General features: G+C 41.4%; 1 long non-coding RNA gene across 1 annotated transcript; it reads left to right on the forward strand.

The window, feature by feature from the left end:
- The first annotated feature begins 7,965 nt into the window (after positions 1-7,965).
- On the forward strand, positions 7,966-19,894 carry LOC134478557 (uncharacterized). Its single transcript, XR_010051266.1, has 3 exons — positions 7,966-8,127; positions 16,972-17,295; positions 19,466-19,894. It is a non-coding gene; the product is annotated as an uncharacterized LOC134478557 (long non-coding RNA).
- The last annotated feature ends 5,373 nt before the right edge of the window (positions 19,895-25,267 follow it).

Genomic DNA, 25,267 nt, shown 5'->3' on the forward strand with positions numbered 1-25,267 from the left:
TTATAGATTATCTGTTTCTTGTCTCTAACAGCTTTTAATATTCTGTTCTTATATTGAATTTCTGAGATCTTGATTATTATATGCCTAGGGGTAGCTCTGTTTTGGTTGGAGATGGCTGGAGTTCTGTATGCCTCATAGATCTGAATATCATTTCCTTTTCCTATGTTTGGGAAGTTTTCCTTAATTATTTCTGTGAATAGCCTTTGTAATTCCTTTGTTTGTACCCCTGCTTCTTCATTCACATTCTTTTTTTTTTTTTTTTTTTTTTTTGTCTTTTTCCTTTTTATCGGTACCAGGGATCGAACTCATGACTGCCTGCTTGCAAGGCAGGCGCTTATGCCACTGAGCTAAATCCCCAGCCTCTCATTCACATTCTTTATTCTTAAGTTGTAGATCCTCTTGTCATCTTCTAGCCTTTGTATTGTTAGTGCTTGTTTCCTTGTTATTTTTAAAAAGTTTTTCCTTTTATAATCTCACATTGCAAACCTGTCCTCCAGTTTGGATACTATATCCTTAGTTTCTTTCAAGCAGATTTGCCATGTTTCCATAGAGTTTTTAATTTCCTGGTAATCTCTTTCAATCTGCCTCATGTATTCTGTATTTCCTTTATATTCTTCATCAAATGGGTCTCTCCTTTGTTTGAGTTCCTTCCTTCTTTTGTCTGTGTCTTATTGAGGGGTGCTTAGCATTCTCTTTTATTAATCTTCTTATATCTTGCTTTACTTGGCTAAATATTTCACTTTTGAACTCTTCTATAAGGTTCCGAAGACATCTCTTTATGTCCACTGATGCCGTGTCTGATATTACATGTTTGCTGTTTTCATTCTCCTTTGTATTTACCTGTCCTGGGTCAGTGTTCTCAGGGGACTGAGACTTTTGTATTTACCTGTCCTGGGGACTTTTTCTTGTTGCTTCCTCTTCCCATCTTTTTTGTTTCTTCCAGGAGGCCCCAATTTCTTTCTTTGTTGGTTACAATTCTTCTGAAGCAGGCTGGCTAGGTGACCCTTCCCACTGCAGTGTGCTAGTGAGTTGCAAACAAGGGCAGTGTATGCTGGCCCCTCCCCTCCAGATCAGTCAAGCTACTGAGGCCTGCATTGCATTACTGTGTGCCACCTCCCCTCTGGGTCAGTCAAACTTCTGAGGCTTCACTGCGTTAGTGTGTGCCACTGCTGTAGGGAATTGATTTTGGATAACCTATTGGGTCTCAGCCAGGTGGGTGACCCAGGCCTAGCTCACTCCACCAATCCCGTTTGGGAAGGGAATAACTGACTGAAGTCACTGCTGCCCCTTGTACTTGCCAGTCCTGCCCGGTCCCAGGATGTCATCCGCCAGAGCTCCCCTTTCTGTGGAATGGCTCCACTCCTGTCACTCACCACAGGTTGATGTAGGCTCCCCGCCAGCTCAGCTCTCCCTTTGTCTGGCCGACCCCCAACCTCAGTGTGACTGTGCCTCCAGTGAGTCGAAGCGGTGAGACCTCGAATGGCTCGGCAAGTTGCCTGCTGTGACGGGAGCACTGAACCTTTAGCTGTTCCATTAATAGCACTGGGACTGTATGTTTGATTGGTTCTTCTCACCTTAGTTTCTTCTTGGGACAAGAGAATTCATCTCCCTCTGTTCAGGGCTCCCCATGCTATATTATGTTGAATTCTAAGTTGACTATCTCAGGGAGCCTCTGGAGCCAGCTGTTATCTATCTGCCATCTTTGCTCAAATCCCAGTAGAGATGATTGTTATGTGTGAATCCCATTCAGAGCTAAAGGACCTTTAAAATCAAGCATATACTGAAGTAAGTAAGGGGCCAGAGATGCTGGAAGAGTGACAAAGAATAATCAGGGGCACCTGATACTTCAGACCACTGTTATTTAGACATGCACAAATGTTGGTTTCTTGTGATTTGCATTAAATTGCATGTTTTATTGTACATATTTTCCATTTATTTAGGTTGGCTTGCTTGAGATATATATATATATATATCTTCTCTTCTCTTCTCTTCTCTTCTCTTCTCTTCTCTTCTCTTCTCTTCTCTTCTCTTCTCTTCTCTTCTCTTCTCTTCTCAGTGCCTGACTTCTCTTACTCATACTCACAAAGGTAAAGTGGAAACAAATATCTGGAGGGAGGCCAAGAGCAGGGTGGGGTGGGGCAAGGGATGAACTGTGGCCTCTTCAGACAAGAGAGAAACCGACAGACAGACACAAGATAAAAGAGAGATAGGGAGGGAAGGAGTAAATAAATTTGAGGGCAGGCAACAGTACCCAGGAGGGAGACTGGCTTTTGCCTTGAACTGGTCTTGGGTTTGTGCTGAGTTCCACTTCCTGTCCATGCAGGACCCTACTCCTGAGCTTGTTTCTGAGTGACAAAGCAGAGGAACTTCTGGGGAGAGCAGGATTTAGGCTGGAGGCTGGTGCCAGACAGGGATAGCTGTGCCTTTTAACTAGGCCACAAAACAGGCAAGGAAGTCTATGTTTCCTCAGGCAAGGATCAGTACCGGCCACCAGGAGAAATGCTGGCTTGGTGACCTTGTGTGAATCCATTACAGCTCTGCTTAAGCACCTCCAGATTCTCTCTATCCAGTTCCCTCTTTGGGGTCACTATATCCCACTTGCCAAGGCAGGGAGCTGGTTTCTGTTAAGTCCAGAATGCAGTTAATCTAACAATGAGAAACAGGAGTAACTTCCCCTTTAAGGAATTATGCACAGAATCTGTGTATGAATCATTTACCCCACAAGTTTACAAGGGAGTTGAGTAAAAACAATGTCCCAAGGATAAACTCATACCAGAAGAAAATTGAAAAGATGTTTCTTTTAACTTTGGAATGCAGTCAGTTCTCTGTTTGGCTTTTTGAGTGTGACCAACTTGCATGATCATGTAATTGAGAAGTAAGGCTTTCTATTTTGGGTTATTTATGCTTTCCTCCTTACTATACACAAATCATCAAGAATTGTCTTGTTACAGAAGAGCTATCACTTACAAAGCACCCTACTCTGAGTAGGTACTGGAGAGATAGAGGATCTGGCCTTGTTCTCTGGGGGTCCCCATGATGGAGCAGACACCACTATTGTGTAGCAGAAAGTATCAACCCCACCAGCTGATATACTTCAGTTTGTTAATTGCCCAGGTAATATTTCCTGTTCCAGGTCCAGTTGCTCCTGTCTCTTAGAAACTGCTGGTCACTGTGATGCATAACTGGTCTCTATGATGCACATTGTATAAACCAATCCCCAATTGAAAAGTCATTCTGCCTCTGTACTTCCTGTTTACTTATTTCATATAAGCCCTAGACCACTGGAGATTGGGGACTGATATTCTGGGAATGATTCCTATCAGTGTGTGTTACTCAAAAATAAATCTGCTTCCAAATCCTGGGTGTCGTTTTGGTGTTTCTGCTTGCTGTTGCAGTAGTACCTGATGAGGCCAAGGATCGTCTAGCTGTGGGAATAACAGAGGGCTGCTGACTGCCTCCCTTGTACTCACTCTTGTACTCCTGTACACAAAGAGCTCTTCTGATTGGGAAACTGAAGCACAGAAGAGGAAAACACCACACCTAAAGTTACACAACTAGTAAACTAGATTCAAACTGAGCTATAGTCCTACCATAGCCCAGTATAGCATTGTGGGGCTTGGAGTAGGTCAGAGAAAGCTTTCTGAAGCTGGGTGTGCCAGAGAGGGCCATCTGTTGTGTGTGTGTGTGTGTGTGTGTGTGTGTGTGTGTGTGTGTGAGCATGGTGGATAGAGGTTGCACTGGGACTCTTATACCACCAGAGAAGGTTGAACAGGAGCAGAGAATATGCAAGTGTCCACATGGGTTGGCCGAACATCTTGTGGACTTGCCTTTGAAAGTTCTGATATAGCATGTTTATTTATTCCTGTCCATAAAATAGCAGATGCCCTGTGAACCAAAAGGCTGAGCACACTGCACTGTGCCCCGAGGATTCTTGAGAATATGTTCAATGATTAACCAGGTTCTGGGAAGTTGGAACCTTCACAAAAGTAGGTGGTACCCTGATGAGAAGATCCAGCTTGCTAACTTCTCTGTACCAGTGTGTTAGCTTTCCACTGGTATGAAAAAGTACCTGACATCAGCTTAGAAGGAGGAAACTTATTTTGGGTCATGGTTTCAGAGGTTTAAGTACATGGTTGGGGTTCAGGCCCTGTTGTTTTGGGCTTGTAGTAGGACAGAACGTCAAGGTGGAGAGCTCATGATAGAGCAGATCTGCTTACTTCACCATGATTGAGCAACAAAGAAGAGAGGAGGGGTCAGTGTCCCAGTATCCCATTTAAGAGTGTGGTCTAATACCTTTAACTTCTTCCCACTAGGCTCATTTCCTCAGAGTTCCATTACTCCCCAGTAGCGCTATGGGCTGGCAAGCAAGACTTTTGCACTAGGCCTTTGGGGACATTTCAGGTCCAAACCACAGCACTCAGCTGCCTCTTCTGTCACACAAGGTCTCACAGATGGCTAAGAGAATAGTAATACTTAATGAACGAATAACACTTGCCACACAGAGTATTGTCCCTAAGTTCTGCATGATGTCACCCTTACTGTTGCACCAAGATCAGGAGTATTGCACCAGGCTTCTGATCTTATCTAGCTGGGTGTTACCTCCCATAGCTCCATAGCGTCACTCTTCTGTTTAGTATTCCTTGGTCCTTTATGCTATAAGACTGGGACAGGTCCAGAGAAAATCACACTCATTGACCCTGAGAAATGAAATTGTGCTTGTCCCTGGGTTTTGAGCTCATGAAGCCTTAGAACCAGATTCACTCTCCTTTCAGGGTAATACAGCAGGCGTGGACAACCTGGATGCTTTTCCTCTCCTGATTGTTGAATGGCTTATAAATTTATCAGTTACAGCATGCCTTTGGGGAGCAGCTCTCTGTTGTCTTGAGCCTTTTCTAGATCGATTTCAAGGCTGGAGGGAGATGAACAATCTGTAGGTAAATGATCACAGGAAGGCACAGGGAGCTCAGAGACATGGTGATATTCTTACATGTGATAGTCACAGAACCAGCACATCACCCAATGATAGAAGTTTCTGAGGGGCCATACAGGCCAGATTTACCTTCATGAGCAACTTAATGGATCTGATGGGTGACTCCAACCTGGCCTAGGGTCCTCCAATAACAATGTCCACACCAAAAAGCTATTGTGAAAAATTTTCTGAGATAACACATGCAAAACTTTTAGCACTGTTGTTGATGCATGGGAAGATCTCAGTAAGTTGTGTTACATTGCAGCTGCTTCTATATGGGATGAGCTATTGAGCACTCATGTTATGCTCTCCATCTTTCCAACCAGGGATAGCTGACTATGCTGATTCATGTATCTACACATTTCACTGGCATCCAAATCCCTCCTCTTGTGCTTCTTAAATAGCCACATCCATTTTCTAAAATAGCAGTCACATGGCAAAAACCTGAAAGCAAATATTCCCATTTAGAAAAGAGACAAAGTCCATGTTATGAGCCTCAGATTATTCTTTGGCTACACTCTTCACTTGCCCATTTCATGGTTTTTCTTTTCTTACATCTAGTTTCTATTAAGGTTCTGGTCGGCACTGGGTTAAATAAATTTTATGAGAGAGGCTCAGGCTTGTCATTGTGTTTGTCCTCAGAAATGTATTTAATCTCTCTGAACTTTAAATTCCTTATGCTGTAATGCAGGCAGGCACAACAAAACTAATCAGCTCCAGACTCTGTGGGCATCAAAAGGCACGTGAGTAAGTGTTCCATGAGCATGTTCCAAGGCGAAACATAAGGAAGCATTTTAGTGCTTGTCCTGAGAACAGATGAATGGAATCATGGGGAATGCATGTTAGTCCACAGGAGCCAATCAACAGAGATGTAAAGGGTGACCCTTTCTAATGTCAGGCCTGAGCAGAACTTGTGGATTTGAGATCCTGATTGATTTGAGAGCAGCCTAACCCAGAGAGCTGCTGGCTCTTTGCTTACAGACTTACACACATGTTTGTACTTATACATGAGAGATGACAGTGACAGTAAAAAAGAAGTGAGTTGGCTCATGAGTCTCCTTCAAATTTCAGCTGTCCAGGGGAGCAATTTTTTTTTTTTTTGTACCTGGATCCTCTGGGGCTTTGAGAACTTGGGCCCCAACCAAAGCCCACATGAGTTTCGCTTCCTGCAGATCCCAGACAAAGCTAGTGTAAAATATATTGCATTAATAAGTATCAACAAACTTATTTCAAGTGATAAAAAGCATTGATAAATTTGGCTCCCATTCACCCAAGATGAGCCCAGTGCATACGTAGCTCACAGTAGGTGCTCAGACGTATTTGTGGGATATATCTGGCTTCAAAACTCTTTCCCTCTAACTCTACCACCTGAGCAGTGGTGGCTACCAGTGAGCTACCTCCTCCCAGGTCCTGAGAACAAAGGCTGTAATTCAGGAACACAGGATCCGCAAGGACGGGGACTTGTGCTTTTGTACTGGGACCTGGCAGCTCTTTGTTCAAGTATGAAGTATGCACATCCTCATTTAGCAAGCCTGCTGCTCATACTCACAAACAAAGCCTTCTAAAAATGTTTGGGTACACGAGTGAACAAAAATCAAGAAGGCTTAAGTCCTGCCATTATTAATAAATAGAACTTTATATGTAAAGTGTCACATTCTTAAACAGCCCTTGGACTTGATGAGCATTTGAGCCCTGCCCCTGCTGTTCAGTCTCTCTCCTTGTCTCCCAGAATTGCAGAGCCAGTGACAAGTCAAAGGCTCTGCAATTCTGGGAATCTTGATCTTGAGACCCAGACCTCAGGGCTAGGAGATTCTCAGATGGAGACTATGATAAGAGTTTCTCCTATATACCAAGCACTGCCTCTGTTCCACATGCTTTGGTTACCTTAATCCTGCTAATTATGTTGCATGGTAACAGGTGGGATAACTGACATTCAGAGGAATTAGTTGTCTGAGATCACACAGCTGCTAGAATGTAGGTGTCTTATTGTCTTTGTCTGGACCAGAGAGGTGAGAATAACCCCAAATCATCATGATCATCATCATCTTCTTCTTCTTCTTCTTCTTCTTCTTCTTCTTCTTCTTCTTCTTCTTCTTCTTCTTCTTCTTCTTCTTCTTCTTCTCCTCCTCCTCCTCCTCCTCCTCCTCCTCCTCCTCCTCCTCCTCGTCCTCCTCCTCCTCGTCCTCCTCCTCCTCATCCTCCTCCTCCTCCTCCTCCTCCTCCTCCTCCTCCTCCTCCTTCTTCTTCTTCTTCTTCTTCTTCTTCTTCTTCTTTTCTTCTTCTTCTTTTTCTTCTTCTTCTTCTTTTTCTTCTTCTTCTTCTTTTTCTTCTTCTTCTTCTTTTCTTTTCTTTTTTAAAAATATTGACAGCAGAAGTTGAAGAAAGATGATGGGGAGGGAGATCACTGAAGAGTGTCTAGAATTAATGACAGTGTTTAAATTCACATGGACACGCAAGAATCAAATGAACACTCAGATAAATGAAACAGTTTTGCAGATATTTGTTGCAAACCAACAAATCAAGCTTCTACTGCACATTTCCCATGTGCAGGTTATTGGCTGGACAATAGTTCTTCATTCAGGTGAACACTCAACTGATGTTAACTCATAATGAGAGACACAGAGAACTTTCAGGTCCCTTAAAAAGGAGAACCCAGGGCAATTTAACAAATATTTATTACATTCTTACTTTGGGCCAGGCTTGATGCTAAGCCCTGTACCCTCCAAAAATTAAGGCAGGAAAAAAAATTAAGAAAGGCTCTTGGCTCTGGATGATCAATGCCAAATGAAGGGAACTGGCAACATTGAGAATGAAGAATTAGTAGTCAAAGCCCTGAACATTTTGGCTTCCTCGTGACACATGCCCCGGGCCTCCCTGTACTGGGTATGTTCTGTAGTGCAGCTGAGAGCAGCTCTTAAAAATCTTCAAGCCAAGTCTGGGCCCCTTCCAGGCCTGTACTTCCGCCCCACTGTATGTGATACAAAGATCTTGGTGAGCAGGCTCTGTCTCATGCCTCTGCATCCTGTCCTGAGCACCCAGCGGCAACAGGGGAAGTATGCCCAGCTAACTTCAAAGCCCAAGGCCCACCCTTTCCTCCAGGGCCAGCCAGCTGTGTAGTGCTGCCAGGCAGCCTGGAGCTTTGAGATGCCAAGTCTAAGGTTGGTATCAAAACACTGAGGCTTCTCTGTACCTCCCTCCCTCTGCTTTAGAGGCAAAGAGTGTCCTCTTCTAAAAGCAACCTGCCTCCTCCTGCTCCTCACTGGAGGGGGCCTAGAAAACGGTAACTGAGTAGATCTTGACCTCTGATTGTACTTGCCCATCTTTTGAGTATTTTCTTCTCAGTTTTTCAGCTGGGATCCCAAACAGCTATTTGCCTCCCATGGCTTTCTCTATGCCTTTCAAACAATATCCGGGGCCCTTGACTGAGATTCCCAAAGCTGGCTCATCTTCAAATTTGTGGCTTTTAGAAATATCTACTCCTGGTCTCATCCCTAATGAAAAATTAATAGTGGGTCTAGGATTCTCTCTCTCTCTCTCTCTCTCTCTCTCTCTCTTTTTCAGAGCTTCACATGAGCATCATCACTCTGGTTTCAATTTCTGTCTGAGGGGAAGAGCTTCACCGTGTCAGACCGCAGTGCTCTGGGGAAAATGTTTTTAAGAAACTGCCTATAAAGTTCCCCTTTGGGAGACTTGTGGTCATGGTAACATGTTAAAGGACCTTAAACATGATATTCTTTAAACAAAATACTGTTGTTTGAAAATGAGTAACAAGCTCCTTTGAGGAGAAAGTGAATTTTTCCTATGATCACAACAGTCTTTTTACTGGAACTGAATAGGAAGTTTGATTCTAGACCTTTTCTTACTTTCTCCCCCTTTTCCATCATCTTGTACTTGTTCTTCTGAAGGGTGCCACCGGGTCTTAGGGGAAGAGTGACTAGAGAAATGAATGCTGGATACTTCCTTAACCTGTTAATGAGTTCCCGCCTCCTTTGTCAAACAACTCTGTGATCCAAGTTAGCTACTTACTATTTTCATTAAGCTTTCTAATTGGTTAGCATAACATGGAAATGTCAGGTCTTGTGACTTTGTGAAGAAGGGATTGAGGGGAAGCTAGACTACTGATGGAACGTAATTCATTAATATATTCAACCAATCAGTCAACCAACTAACTAATACTTACTGACTACTGTTTTACAGAAAGGTTCAGGGCACTGGCTCAAGATCACACTTCTTTTGGTGAGACCCTGGAGTGCAAATGGATTAGAAGCTGAAGATGTTTGTTATGGTATTAAGTTCAGGAAAAAGGAGAAAATCAATACTCATCATTACTTAAAAGTTGGTTCACATTGGTTAAAATCTCCCTCTAAAGATTCCATTCTAAGGCATCTCAAATGGGCCTATTTTAAAAAGAGGCATCTAATAATATAGTTGTTATGGCTTCTGGAAACAAACCTTCACATTTGCATGCTAGGTTTGCATTTTTGTGCCCAGAAAAGTCATTACACTTCACATACCACAGTGTCATTTGTAATAGGATTGTTATGTGGATTGTGGTGGATTGATAACTGGTGGTCAACTTGTAATACCAGCTGAACTGAATCAGTGTGGTGCCGAGTGTGGATGGCCCACCCAAGGATATTTGCCAAGATAAAAAGGAGAATTGGACAGGAAGAGTTTAGGGTTGGTTTTGTGGCGTTGTTGGTTCTCCTGAAGGAGTTTATAGAGCTTCTTTTCCGATATGAACTGAGCTATTCTAATCATCAGAGCAGCTTGGGACCTTGTTGTTGCTGAGTGTGGCTGTGGTGCACTTTGGGGGTGCTCTGGTCCTTATTTTGAGCATCGCTTCCTGGCTCTGGAGGGGATGATGATGTGCTGTTCAGTCTCCAGGGGAAGCCTGTCAAGCTTCCTGATATGAATTCAGCTGTTCTCATGTCTGAGGAGCTTGGACCTCATGGTTGCTGAGGATGGCTGTGGTGCTTATCGGTGGAGCTCTGGTCCTTACCTTGAATATGCTTCCTGGTTCCAGTCCAGAGCCCTCGACTCTGGCACAGAACCTTCCTCCCAATGGTACCAACTTTCTAGCTTCCACCACTGACCTTTGGACCTTTCCAGTACAGATCAATAAAACAGACTTGCATGAGACATTGTCACAGGCACTAGGCCTCCAGTTGGACTCATGGTGGGCATTGTCTTGGGCTCTAGGTCTTCATCTGGTCTCATGCAGGACATTGCTGTGAGATCCAGGACCTTGGGTCTTAGTGTGTGGACAGGTTTCCTGCACTTTTTGTATTTAACTCTTTGGGTGACTATTATAAAATAATTCTATAAATTATGTGTCCTGGATTGTCTTGTTTTTCCTGCAAACCCTGACTACAATATGGATTAAACAAGGTAAGGCATGTAAAATACTTAGTAAAAGACTTGATATATACTCAAGTTACAATAAACTGTTGCCCAATATCTGCAGAATTTAGGAGGTTTGGAGACCTCTGTGCTAGTCATCAGGTTGTGGAGCTTAGAAGCCAGATCTCTGTGAAGAAAAACATATTTGCTCTTGAGGTCACATGGCTGGGACTGAGGCCAGGCTTTGGCGGCAGCCACTTATCAACTGAGTGACCTTGAGCAAATCACAAATCACTTAACCTCTCAGGGCTCCCATTTCCTCCTCTGTAAAACAAAGATTAAAAGCTCTCTCTTGTTTACTTCACACTTGATTGCAAGGGTAAAATGAAGTAGGTTAAGTGAAAGCCTTGTGAAGGAACTGTAAATGGCCCTTTTCATCCTGCCTTTGAGGGCACTTCAGAGCCAGTACCCCTCCTTTGCAATGGAGCAACAGAGTTGGAAGCTGCCAGGTGGCAGGAGTTGACAGCGACTCAGCTAAGCAGAGGCGAAGAGTTGCGAGAAATACAGCTGCCAGGAGCACTGTTCAATTTTCCTTCCTTCTTCCCTCTGTCCTTCCTTTATTCCTTTTTAATTCACTACTCTTTCTCTTAATTATTTTTGGTTATCCAAGTAATTCTTTCAGATTTTCTCCTTCCTGACTAACCCAGCCTCTCCTGTGGACTCCCTCCAGCCCTGTTCCCAGTCTGGTGCGCTCTGGATATGTGCTTTTCTGTCCTGCAGCTCCTGTGCCACGGGGACACCATCTCAGAGCACACTCAGGAGCAATATACAGGCCATTTGTAGCCAAGGGAATGGGAGTTAGAGGAATGCTGTACCTTTCTAATCCTTGGGCAGACAGTTCTGAAGAAGATCCATCATTTATCCCAAGACAGTCTCAATAGGCCAGGAGGGACCAGCTTGATAGCATATCATCCTATGGCTTCACTTTCTGGTTTGATGTTCTGGTTCACCTCTTGAAAGAAAGTAAGTAGTTTTTGGTTGAAGATATGAAGTATGACCAAAAATTTTGTATAGGTGTAAATAAAAAGTATTACAATAATTTGAATTACTTGCTCTCCTTTCAAACACACTTATTTTTTTTTGCTGCTTTCTGAAGCGTTCTGGCAGTTCTCTTTCATGAGTACTTTTAGTTATGCTGCCATGGCTTCCTCAATGTCCTGAATTGATTCAAAATGTTTAACTCTAATGTCATTTTGACTTTAAGGAAAAGCCAAAAGTTACATGATGCTACATCCAGGCAATAAGTTGGATGAGGACACCCCATATTTTTATGAGCTTATTTTTCGTTTGACAGCACTTGGCAGTAACATTCATTGTATTTTTGATTACACCTCATAAAAACACTCATGAAAGAAGACTCTCAGAACTGCACTAGAAGGTAGAAAGAACAGCGTACCAAGTGTGTTTGAAGTAAGGGGGAGTATTTTGAGGGAGAGTAATGGCAATGTCTTTTACTGTAGTAAATGTTTAAAATTAAACATTCAAGATATATTTTAATCACATCTTATATGTCTTCCCAATTGTGTGGTGGCCACCAGCAATGAACAGGTAAAATTAAGAACAAGAGAAAGAAATCCTGGGGTGTGTCAATATATCTGCATATAATTCAGGAGATGAAAAAATTCCCAAATGGGTATTTTATTTGAAAGTGTAGATACAAGGAAATACTAAACTCTTTACCTAAAACCAAACTGGTATTCCCAAAGTAGGAAGTGTGGTGTGGTAGACAGCTTTGAACATGTCACCCATGATTTTACCTCTTGATATTCATACTCTGGTGTAACTCCTTCCACTTGAGTGTTGGCTGGACCCCGTGATCCTAATGAATAGAATGGAATATTGCTTCTAATTTGAATTGCAAAAAGACTATGGCTTCCCTCATGGACATTCTCTGTTGCTTTCTCACTTATTCACATTCATAAAAGCCAGTTGCCACATTGTTGCTCCCCTGTGGAGGCTTCCTCCTGGCATGACATGGGGGCAGCCTCCAGCTAACAGCCAATGAGGAGCGAAATTTGGGCTCTGGGACCCACAGCCCATGAAGAACTGTATTGTACCAGCAACTGTTGGACTGAACCTAGAACCAGATCCTTCTCTTCATTAGTAATATCTTTAAAAGAGACTGTAGGACCCTGTGACACTTTAATTTCAGCTTTGTGATAGACGCCGAGCTCAGGGACCCAAGGAGGTCAGACCTGCATCATCCCCAACCCACAGACCCTCTGAGATGATAGATATTGCTGCAAAACAACAGATAATTAACACATGTGATGATCTAACCACCACTTGAGGTTTTTAGTCCTTTTAACTGCTGCTGCCAGTGACACCATCCTAGCCCGCAACATGAGCTATGCCCATTGGTCAAAATAAAGACCATTGGCTTTCAAATTTTCCTAATGACTGTAATCATCCCCAAGGACTTAAAATACTGGTACCTAATTCTCATGTAACTGCTCCAGAGAGTCTTAGATAATTGGTAGAGTTCAGTCTGGACATGAGCATTTATAAAGCTTCCCAGGAGATTCTAACAGGTAGTAGTTTGATAATTGTTGCTGAAGACAATAGCTCCTTCTCCTAGTTTCACTTTCCACAACTAAACTAAGCTCAGATTTTCAAAATACTATACTATTGGTCCTTAGGATTCATGGCTTCTGTGTTTGTCAACTCACCTACTTGGTAAAGTTTATTTGTAACCTCAAAGTCAGTATTGTACATGCAAAGCTTCTACGCTTATTCATGGATATGTGTAGAGTGGCAAAAATCTTGAGTCACTTGATATACATTTCTAGCTGAGGCTGAAGAAGGTAACACTCTGCTTTCTTATTTCAGATTCCATTCTGTGACTACTTTTTACATGATCTATTTAGTGTCACTTTTTTTTTTGCATTTTGATGATTTTTTTTTCTTTTTTCCTTTTCAAACTGGCTCTCAGACCTAGTATGAAAGAGCTGCCTAGTGCTCCTGAGTAGAGGGAGAATGTGCCTTACAGCACACAAAGCTTAGTTCAGGCACTGGCAGTGAGCTCTGTGTCAATGAATCAACAAGGTTTAAATAAGGAGCCTTTAAGCAGAAACACACTTACAACAAGGCTATATATTGATTGGTGGGTGAAAATGTAACCAGAGGCTGACAAGAACCTACCCTCTATTTCCCTTAGGAGCAAAGGTTCAGTGTTTGCTGATTCAGTGTTCTTGGCAACTTTAGAGAGCATAACTGCTGTGAATAACAAGAATCAACTGTACTTTGTCTCAGAAATGGGAAGGAAGGGTATAAATACAGAAAATTCAAAAACATAAAACAAATTAAATTTGAGAAGTATTAGCATGTACTATTTACTTAGAAATGTAACCCTTATCCTTTAAATGGTTGGCAAAAGTTCACAGATGTTTTGCCTAGTCTCCTATTATTTTCTTTCTTTTACAATTTGGGAAATATTTTGGCAGTTGGTCAAAACCAAGAGAAACCAGAAATTCCCTCTAAAGTTTACTTTCAGCCTTCCTTCTGATGATTTTATTCTGCTTTTATAGGGAAATATCCTAACAAAGAAATGTGCACAAATCCATACCATTTGCTAAATTTTTACACATATATACAACCATGGAATGATCACCTGGATCAAGGTTTAGAACACATCATTTTAGTTGTGAGAGACACTCCCAACTGTTGAGTGATATAAAGAATGATCTCACCCTTAAGAGAGATATCATCTTCCATACCCAGAGGCATGGCTTTTCTCTTTGTGTGTGTGCACATGTGTGCACATGTGCAGGTGTGTGTGTGTGTGTGTGTGTGTTTGGGTTGTGGTCCTGGGGACAATCAGAACCTCTTGCCTGCTAGGGCAAGTGCATACCACTAAGTCATACTCTGAGCTCTCAGGGTATGAGTTTTCGATTTAGGATGACTAACATGGCCATGTAATAATAAAATATACAGGATAATATTCATATCGTAAAACCAAATAGGTGCATTTATAGGAAAAGAATGATTATTCTCACACACTATAGTGAAAAATAATATTGATATTACATGATTAACTAAATCTTTAAAAACTATTATTTCAGGGATAAAAGTTTTGAACAAGGTAGTATTTCTTATCACTGGGAAAATATTTATAGATAGTTCAACAAAATTTATTTAAATCAATGCTCTTGAAATAATTTTTTGGCTTACAAATGTTTCAATAATATCTCAAGGAATCAGATGTGCCAAGTATGTGTTTCCCACAAGATATAGCAAGGTTTGTGAGATGGTTTTTCATTCATACCTGTCTTCTGCAAATTTTGTGGATTGCTTTATTTCTGAGAAAAATGTCTCACTAGCGTAGTTTGTGATTCTGAGTGTGAGAAACATCTTCAAGGTAGTTTTTGTTATAGGTAGTGTGCAACTTTTTTTAAAGAGAGAGTTTTGGATACTGCATTATGGAGTTTTTGCTATGCAAAGATCTTGAGCAGACCTGGCTTTATCCACGGGCAAATCTGTCTCTAAAAGCAAAATAACCTGCTTTGTCCTCCCAGGGAGATTTTTTTTGCCCTAAGAAATGTTTACAGTTATAGAGTTGCCCTAGTTACAAAAAAACAAATAGAAGAAATACTCATCACTGATACGAGGGAAGTTGAGCTCATCTCCACCCTAATAAAGGCTGATAGGTAAAAACATTTGCATATAGTTTGTTGCTAAGAGGGAGTTTGGAGTGGGGAGGATTACTGTAATGATGACCCATCAATATAATGATAGAAAAAAGAGACTTATTTGGTTTTAAATGAAGTATTCTTAAAAGGAAAGAAGGCAAAAGAAAAGAAGGAGAAAAGCATTATGCACGTCAAAAGAAAAAAATGGAAAAGGAAGCCAGTGATAGTGTTTGAAGTCCTGTTGAGCAAGACATGGAGATTTAGTCTTTACAATGATTGACAATAAGCCAGAAACTGTAACCAGTTGCTGTGAAGATCAAAGTGACTGAACGTGACATGGTGTCCTGAAGCTGGATGAGAAATTGGTTGGTGTGTTTCCCACATCTGTATTAGGGGCTTGGACAATTTTGTTGGAATTGTGTATGTGGTTTTGTGTGTGTGTGTGTGTGTGTGTGTGTGTGTGTGTGTGTGTGTGTTTGAGCACACATGTGCGTGTTTCCATCTTGTGGTTTCCCGGAGATGTGACAAAGCATAGATCATCAATGAGAGATGAGATCTCCTAGATTCTCATGGTCAAAGGCTTCATATTCTGCATCATTTCTTAGGCATAAAGTGTCTGGCATCCTTGCCTTCCAAGCCTTGAAAGTAAAGTGAAAACAATAGATTCTCATGGCCTTGTTTCTGCGCTCTTCTCCCCAGAGGAACTGAGGAGTGGTAAACAGGTGTGGCAAGCAGCCACTAGAGAGGGGTCCAGGGTGGATGAACAAGGCCACAAGCAAGTCATGGATCTTGGGATGGGAAGGTGGAGTGTCCTTGTGAGCATGGAACTATAGGAAGGAGGGTGACTAGTTGACAGCTCAATCACCACTCAAAGATCAGATGCTGGTTCTACCTTAAGGAGCAATGTTAGCAACAGGGTCTCTGAAATCCAGATGAGAAAGTATTGGGGGCTCAATGGAAAGGCAAGCAAGAATGCATGAATCTCACAGAAAATCTCTTCATCCTTGAGGAAACCATCTCAGATACAACTAAATACTAGGTCAAGGTAGGGGCTGGGGATTTAGCTCAGCGGCATAAGCACCTGCCTTGCAAGCAGGCAGTCATGAGTTCGATCCCCGGTACCGATAAAAATGAAAAAGACAAAAAAAAAAAAAAAAAAAATACTAGGTCAAGGTAAGGAAGGATCTGAATTCATCACCTGTCATCATCCTCATAATCCTCTCTAGCACCTTGAAATGTGTCTGGGCTTCTGCCTGTCCCCTCCCACATGTCTCATCCAATTGCTAGCAAAGCCTGTCTGAGTAGCCAATGACTGTGCCCTGAGTCATGTTTCTGCAGGGAGACTCCTTACACCTCAAAGAGATTCAGAAGTCCAGTCATCTTGGACCAGTCTTCTCTCAGGGCAGGACAGAATGTGTGTTTATGGATTAATACGTGTGATGGCGACAGTCAAGAGGACACATTTGTTATCATGCTTAGTGCAGAGCTTCCCAAATGTTCTGGAAAGCTGGGAGGAGGAAGAGGAAGAAGAAAGAAAGGGAGGAGGATCTCTCAGTTCTCGTGGGGGTCTGATGACTGGCAGGTGCCTGTCAATCTAAATTATTAACAGAGGTTCTCCAAAAATAAGATTTAGCCTGGAGTCATGATGAATGGGAATAAGCATTGCATAAACTATGACTGTACTTAAGGAGGTTGAGGCAAGGTAAAGTTTTTAAAGGTAGAATGAGGAGGATTATGTAAGTTATCTTAGAATAATCATTCTTGGTCCTGGGATCAATGACAAGGGTGGCATCAGCCCAAGGTGGGAGATGGGACTGCTGGACAGATGTCCTGTGGAATTGCTCCTTGTGTAAAACAGCAGTAGCTTTTAGGCAAGGCTCTGGCAGAGCTGCTGAAACTTCCTGTTATTAAGCATGAATGGTGCATGAGAGCTCCCCTTTGTAATCTTTGGTTTTATTTATTTGTTGTTAGGATTTTATACAAGTGATTCCATCTTGATTTTGACTATCTTCACGTCTGAAAAGATTGTTCAGCAACTCCATTAAAAGAAGAAGAGAAGACCAAAGAGGCAAGGAAGAAGACAAGAGGAAGAAGAAGGAGGAGCAGGAGGAAAAGGAGAAGAAGACAGGGAAGGGAGACTCATTTATAGACAGAGATCATTCTAGAAACTGTCCACCCAGAAGCATCACCAAAGGCAAAAACAAAAATGAAATTATTATTAATTTAGCATTCATCCTTGGGCTAGGACTCTTTTCCATGCCTTTAAATGTTACATTAAATGTAACAATTCTACAGGTGAGTGGAAGGGATGCCTTATATTTTTTAGAGCTTAACACTTTTCTACATCTCCTGTCCTGGCTCCTCTTATTTCCACTTGGGAGTTATTACATGTTGACTGGAGCTTGGGTGATACAGATTGTTCTTCTGGACTTTCCCCCAAAACTCTAAGCAACCCTCAATACCCTGTTTTTTCTCCAGATGACTAGCTGAGTGAGATGATCACAGTGGGGCCCCAAAGTATGTGGTTCAGTAGAGCCATGGGTAGGGAGGAGCGTGCATTACTGAGCTGGATGGCCACTCAAGAGAACTGCACCACTTGAATGTCATATTCAACTTCATGTGAGGGAGAAACAAACATTTTAGTGCACTGAATTACTAAGATTTAGTATTATTTGTTATAGAGGGAAATTTGACACAGTAGGTGTTATATGCATTTAGCATATGACCAAAATGGCACAGAAAGAATGAAAGGCAAAACAGTGCTTAAATTCAAATTTTCCCCATTTTAGAGTTCACACCGTTTTGAGGTCTCTCAGCTACTATATTCAAGATTCTTTCATTAGTGTTCATTAGAAAGCAACAGAACCATACTGAATTTGGTGTAGGGCCCACTTCCCCCAGGATCCATTGTTTGTGAGTTCAGCTGGCTGTAGTCTGGGACCATGAAGAAGACAGGTGACAGTGTCCTTTTGCTGCTGGGCCATTATTTCTGGAGGACATCCTTATTCCTTTACAGGAACATTCCAGGAGGGGAAAATTCTGAGGACTGATCTGGAGGAAACAGATTGTTGAGGGACAGAAATGTGGGAGAAGTGGAGAATGTTTGATGTTTTTAAGGAAGGGAACATAAAGATAGAACCAGGTCATCTTGGGCAGGTCTTCTCAACTGAGCACATGGTCTATACCAAGCAAGCATCTGGAGGCCTGCATCAAACAATATTCTCAGGATTTGAGTACTTGCTGTGTGCCAGACACAGCGGTAGGGAGAACACTGCAAGATCTCTGAGTTTTGCTTGGGTGACCAGGGAAGTAACCCAGCAATTACAATGCAATGCTATGAATGCTGTCCAAGCTGCCTTTGAAGCCCTCACTGAGGAATGACACTCTACTAGACCTTAGGGTTTAGGAAGTCATCCTGAGGTCACAGAGATATCCCAGGAACCATGGAGGCTTTTTACCCTGCTGAGAGCCAAGTGTGCTAGGGAGGACAGTGAGAGGCAGAGTGGAGAAGTGAGATTGACAGTGTAGCACTGTGTTAGGGCACTGAGGATGACAGTCACTGGAGCTTGCTAGCAGGGATGGTGTGAGCTGGTGGTACCAAGAATGGAGGCTTGCAGAGATTGTCACAGTGAATCCAACTGTGCAGCACTGTGAACTGGGGAAGAGGATGGGGAGAGAGAAGCAGGTAGCATCTCTTCACCCACATCTCTGCTAAGCCCCTATAGGGCTTAGCCTGGGCATGGACCTGACTGAGGCTGCTCTTCTTAACCCATCATCTCTTTCAATCTGTGTGGCACAGAACGGGGGCAGTCTGGCCTGTTCCCCTTAGATAGGCATCCATGCACAAGTGAGGTCATGTCTCTGAATCTCCCTAAGAAATCAAAGGAGAGGTACTTACTGGGCTGGATGCAGAGGTGTCAGGAAACCTTTGGTCCTGGGTGAGGGCTCCGGCACAGGTAGGTGACTGTGGCACTGCGGGGTTGCTCTGGCTTTCAGAATATGGTTCTGACACTTGTTGGAGGGCTTAGCCACTGGAGCCCTTTGAACCACGGGGCTGTCTCAGAACTGTAGAACCTCTTGAGGATGGTAGGAAGAATGAGGGTGTGGAAAGGGGAAGAGGGAAGGAGACTTCTGGCCCAGGTGGAACATGGCTGCGAGCACCTCATCTTTAGAGCTAAACAGTCTTCATGCACTCCTGAGGCTGCCCCAGGCCAGCAGTATCCTTCATGGGAAGCATCCCTGACAGATTTATGAACAAAAGGCCAAGACTGGACCATAAACTGCTACAGAATTACAATGCCTTGGGCTTGTTGGGGGCCTAAAATTCCTTACAACTAAGTCTTCAGATGTTCTTCTGGACTCTGCTGTCTAAGTTCCAGAAGAGAATTCCCATGACACCGTTTTCTCAACATCCCATCTCAACACCCTCCAACAATCTGTTATTTCTGGCATTTTCACTTGGCAGGACACCTCCAGGATGTTGCTCCAATGAGAGGCACTTCAGACCTCGCTGGTGACAGCATCATTTTGCTGACTCAGAGAAGCTGGAGCTATGAACTTCCAACCTGTGTCTAGACCAGAGCAGTGACTGAAAAAGTTTCTGCCATAGGTAGGTCCTAGGGTGGCCCTGACTGAACAGTCTTGGCTGGCTCACTGGTGAGCAGTCAACACTGCTAATTTCAGTGCCAGCTCTGTCTGAATTTGTTGAACTAGGAACATACAACCAGCCAAATCTCACTTATTCTTGTTTAATAGGATGCTGGAAATTGTAAGAAAAAATGAAATAAAAGAGAAATCAAAAATATTGTCATTGAGGTTGAATTTCTTGCTTTAGAAACCTTTCATTTTATTTTTTAAATTTTAAAGATAGTAAACTCCAATAAAACAAAATATAACAAAGCCAATTAAAACAAAGCATCAGGGCCAGGGATTCAGCTCAGTGGCATAAGTGCCTGCCTTGCAAGTGTGCCGTCGTGAGTTTCATCCCGGGCACCAACAAAACAAAACAAACAAACAAACAGCAGCAAAATTTGGTACAGAACTTCAAAGCAGGACACCAGGAAAACAACAATAGCTAACATAGTATATCTTGTTATTTTCACAATAGTTGTCCATTCCATCAGGTATAGCAAAATCAAACCAAAAACTAAACAGAATAAAACCAATCAGAACAGAATATTGAATAAAGGAAAACAAGAACAAAGCAAAAACAGTATTGGATTTCAAAGACAAGCTAGAAGGAAATCCCCCATATTTGCTATATTGCATAGTATCATCCTCCCAAGAGAAGCCCAGGCTGCTGGTCCCAAGCCTACAAAATCAACAAAATAATACAAGCATTTAGTTGCTTTATACACCTTAGTTGCTATCAACTCAGCCTGTCCTCAGAACCCACTGGTTGCTTTTTAAAAATTTTTTATTTTTTGTTTTAAAAAGATTAAGACAAAAGAGGACATAACAGAGGAGATCAGAACAGAACAATGTGAGCAACACAGTACTTCACCAGAAGACAACCCATAATTAACAGTAACTACTATAATGTCTCTTTCTTTGAAATAGTTGAGCATAACTTCATATACAATAGTATCAAACATAACAAAATAGTATAAAACCATTCAAGAGAATGAAAGTATTACAGGGCATTCAGAACCAAATAACAGAAAACGAACAATGGCTACTCTATTATTTCATTTTACATAGAAAATTTGTTTATACTATCATACATAATACAATCCAATAAGATACAACATGATAGAACCAATGGAAACAGAAGAACAAAAGCATGGTAGGACTTCAGAGTAAGATGATATTATAAATCAGCACTGGCTATTATAATGACTTGTTTTCTTCAAAATAGCTGTTCATACCATCACAGATAATAAAATCCAAAAAACCCATTCCACTAATGAAAGCAATCATTATAAGGCTTCAAAGCAATGTAATGGGGAATCATGATTACCATAAACTCTTAATATACTCTTACCATTTCTTACACTAGGGAGACTATATAGTATTTATACATGTGAGTTTGATTTATTTCACTTAAGAGTATGGTCTGAAGTTGCACCCATTTATTTAGAAATATCTCAGTGTGACCATTCTTTATAGCTGAGTAGTACTCCATTACATAAAAATACCACAACTTTTTTACCCATTCTGCAATTGATGGACACTTAGGTTGTTTCCAAGATCTGGCTATTACAAACTGTGCTGCTATATACATGAGTGCACATATATCACTGTGGTATGATGTTTTCAGTTCTTCTGGGAATATGCCTAACAGTGGAATAGCTGGAACACATGGGACTTCCAATCCCAGCTTTTTGACGAATCTCCAGACTGACCTCCACAGTGGTTGTACCAGTTGACACTCTCACCAACAGTGTAGGAGAGTTCCTTTTTCACCACAGTCTCTCCAGTATTTGTTGTTGGTAGTTTTCTTGGTCCTGGCCATTCTTTATGGAGTGAGATGGAATCTCAGTGTTGTTTTAATTTGTATTTCTCTAATGACTAATGATTATAAACATTTTTTCATGTATTTATTTGCTATTTGTATTTCTTCATCTGAGAACTGTGTATTCATCTCAGATGCCCATTTTTGGATTGGGTCCTTGAGTTTCGGGGGTCTGATTTTTTAAAATTCTTTATATGTTTTAGACAGAAGTCCTTTGTCTGAGGGACAGTTCACTAAGATTTTTTCCCGATTTATGGGTTTTCTTTTCACTATACTGGAGATTTCTTTTGACATGCAGAAACTTTTTAATAAGACGTAATCCCAGCTATTGATTCTGGGAAGTAGTTCCCGTGCAGTTTGATTGCTGTTCATGAATTCTCTACCTATCCTTATGTCTTCAAGATTTTTACCTATTTTGTCTTCTAACAGATTTAGTGTTTCTGCTTTAATATTCAGATCTTTGATCCATTTAGATTTTAGTTTAGTACATGATGATAGGCATGAGTCTAGTTTTAGTTTTCGGCATATGGAGAGCCAGTTTTTCAAACACCATTTATTAAAGAGACTGTCATTCTTCCAGTGAACATGTTTGGCCCCTTTATCAGAGATAAGGTGGTTGAGTGTGTTGGTAGTTGTGGTTGTATCTTCTAATCTATTCCATTGATCTTCAGATCTGTTTTTATTCCTGTACCATGTTGACTTTATTACAGTAGTTTTGTAGTATAACTTCAAGTCAGGGATTATGATGTCTCCTGCCTTGATTTTGCTGCTTAGAATTGTCTTTGCTATTCTAGGTCCTTTCTGGTTCCAGATGAATTTTAGGAGTGATTTCTCTAGATCTATGAGGTATGTTGATGGTATTTTCATTGGGATTGCATTGAATCTGAGTAACAGTTTTGGGAGAATGGCCATTTTCACATTTATTCTTCCTATCCATGAACAAGGGATGTCTTTCCATTTTCTGAGATCCTCTTCAATTTCTTTTTTCAGGGTATTATAATTTCCCTTTATAGATCTTTTACTTCATTTGTGAGATTAATTTCTAAGCATTTCATTTTCTTGGATGCTAGTGTAAAGGATGTAGCTTCTCTGATTTCTGTCTCCGTGATTTTCTTGTTAGTGTATAGAAATGCTATTGATTTTTGAATATTGATTTTGTATCCAGCTACATTGCTGAATTTATTTATTATATCTAGGAGTCTTTCAATGGAGGTTTGGGGATCTTCTATGTAGAATATCATGTCATCTGCAAATAATGATAATTTAACTTACTCTTTTCCTATCTTTGACTCTTTTATTTCTCTCTCTTGTTTAATTGCCCTGGCTAGTATTTACAGTACTATATTGAATAGGAGCGGTTGCTTATGGGGAGAAAGGGAAGTTAATTTTTAGCCCACATGCTGGGAGACTCACGGGAGGTGCTATCTGACTTTTCTCTTCCTGAAATCCCCATGGCTTGTGGCTTGTGAGGCTTACCAGCAAGGCTGGCTAGTTGGCTTCTTGTTGGGTCTTTCCAGTCCCAGTATTCCAGCAACCTTTTTTAGGTTTTTGATTGCCTTCAACTTTTTAATGGAAAATGTTACAAATTTACAAAAGGAAATACAATATGGTAATAAAAGCCACTACTTACCATCATAATATACCATCATCATTGACCAGTATCTATTCAGAACAAACCTATTTTAACTATGTTTTCTTATCCCCCTATACTATTTTTAAACAAATCCAGACTTCATATCTTTTCTTAAAGATAGCAGTCTAGGGCCATGAAGGTGGTGACGACAATATTATTTTGTTGCCACGTGAAGCATTATCTTTTCAGGGCCTTGTTATTCCTTTGCAGAAACATTCTGGTAGGCAGGAAGTTTGAGGAATGAGTTGGATTATACATCTCTTTGAAGGACAAAGATATAGGGAGTGACTTTTAAAAAATTCATGTGTGATCCTGATCAAAGCATTTCTCTAATTACTGGATAAGGAGGAAATTAAGTTATGTTCTTTTTCTACAAGTTTGAAAAGAAAAAGGAGATATAGATATTGGCAGTTGATATTCAATAATTGCACAAGAATAAATTGAGACTGGGATCTGAAATAGCCTTATCTATTCTTTTCTGGCTGTTACGAGGAATTTGTGTTTGGATAGGGGGAACAATGAGAGGGAAGTTTTGTGTATCAGTTCCTAGGGTAGCGATGGAGAGTAGCAAGCCAGCTGATCGATTTCTGGAGATATATATATATATATATATATATATATATATATAGCTACTAGGTATTGAATCCAGACTTTTTGTACTGAGCTATATTCTCAGTCATTTTTATTTTTATTATTTTGAGACAGGAATCTTGCTTAACTGCCTAGACTGTTCTTAGATTTTCAATCTCCTTTCCTTAGCTTTACAAGCCACCAGAATAATAGATGTGTGCCACTATGCCCAGCCCCATAAATAAGTTTCTTTTGTTTATTTTTGAGACAGGTTTCACTATGTAACCCGGCCTCAAACTTGTGATGAACCTCTTGCTTCAGCATCCTGGGATTATAGATGTGCACCACACGCCTGGCTTCCCAAAAAAGATTTTTGAACCCCATGTGAAAAAGTTGTAGGTAAAAGCTCAACTAAACAGTGAGTGATGCATGAGTCCCTGAGGGTGAGACAGCATGCACACCCATATGGCCCCCAGAGGTTTGGGTTTTGAGAATCTTGGGAGACAAGAGATTGTGATTTTCTTACACCAATGGGAATGGCCATGGAGAGAGGCAATGAAGGAACAAGAGAACAAAAATATTGCCTGCACTTTTCTGCTAGGAGCTGACATACTGATTTAAAAACACCTTTAAGACATTTCCAAGATACACTTTCCCTAGAAGAAATGAGGTAGTTAAATTTCTTTCCAGCCCTGAGAACTAACTGTGCTGAACTGAGATCCAGAGTGGAGATAAAATCAGGTAGAGGCAGAACAAAGACGTGGTGATTGTGGTCAGGATCAACCGGCGGGCATCCTGCCTGGCTTTCCATCCTCCCTTTGCTATTTTGAACTCTTCGAATTTGAAAAGCTAATAAATACTTTCTCATTTGTAAAATAGAAGACACTTTCTTTATGGAGGACTATTTAATTCATGTAAAATGCTTAAAACAATTCTTTTTCCATGTTAGGGACATAATGTACTATCTACTATTATTCTTATTGTTATCACTGGTGGTCCACAGATGACGGTGAAGAGTAGAAGTGTGGTCCACTGGGTAAAGTCCAGCCTACTAAGCAATGGTACCAGTCAGTGCTTGATTACCACTTGTTTTCCATATGTACTTGTTTCCTGTCCAGCTTTTCCTTTCCCAGCACTCACTGCTGGCTGCCTATTGAGACTCTAAACCTTTCCCAAGGGCATCCTGAGAGGTGACATTCTCTACTGAGCATCTCAGTATGCACCCTCAGCAAAAATTCACCCTTTCCTGAATGCTCAAGGCTCTTGTGCTAGTGGTTGACAGATCCCATTGCTCAATGCCGTGCCTTCCCATGTGGCAGGATTATGACTCTTGAAGCCATGAGCTCCATCTTATTTAATTTAGCTACTCCTGAATAGGATGGGCCCTTATGGGCTGCTGGGGATTCAGTGAGAGAAAGACACAGCCATATCTAAAGGTCCAGGGGGAGAAACTGATAAGTAAACAGATAGCATGCAAGGTAATTAGGCCATAATCAGATATTACCAAAGTTCTCTGGGAACCCCAGGGAATGAACTGCTAATTCATTTTCATACCCTCCACAGTGCACACTATCATACCCTAACAGATGCTCAAGGAACCAAAACAAAAC

Source organism: Cavia porcellus, unplaced genomic scaffold (genome assembly GCF_034190915.1).
Source record: "Cavia porcellus strain 051 isolate PalLab524CR breed Dunkin Hartley unplaced genomic scaffold, mCavPor4.1 scaffold_13, whole genome shotgun sequence".
In the NCBI taxonomy this organism is placed as follows: Eukaryota; Metazoa; Chordata; class Mammalia; order Rodentia; family Caviidae; genus Cavia; species Cavia porcellus.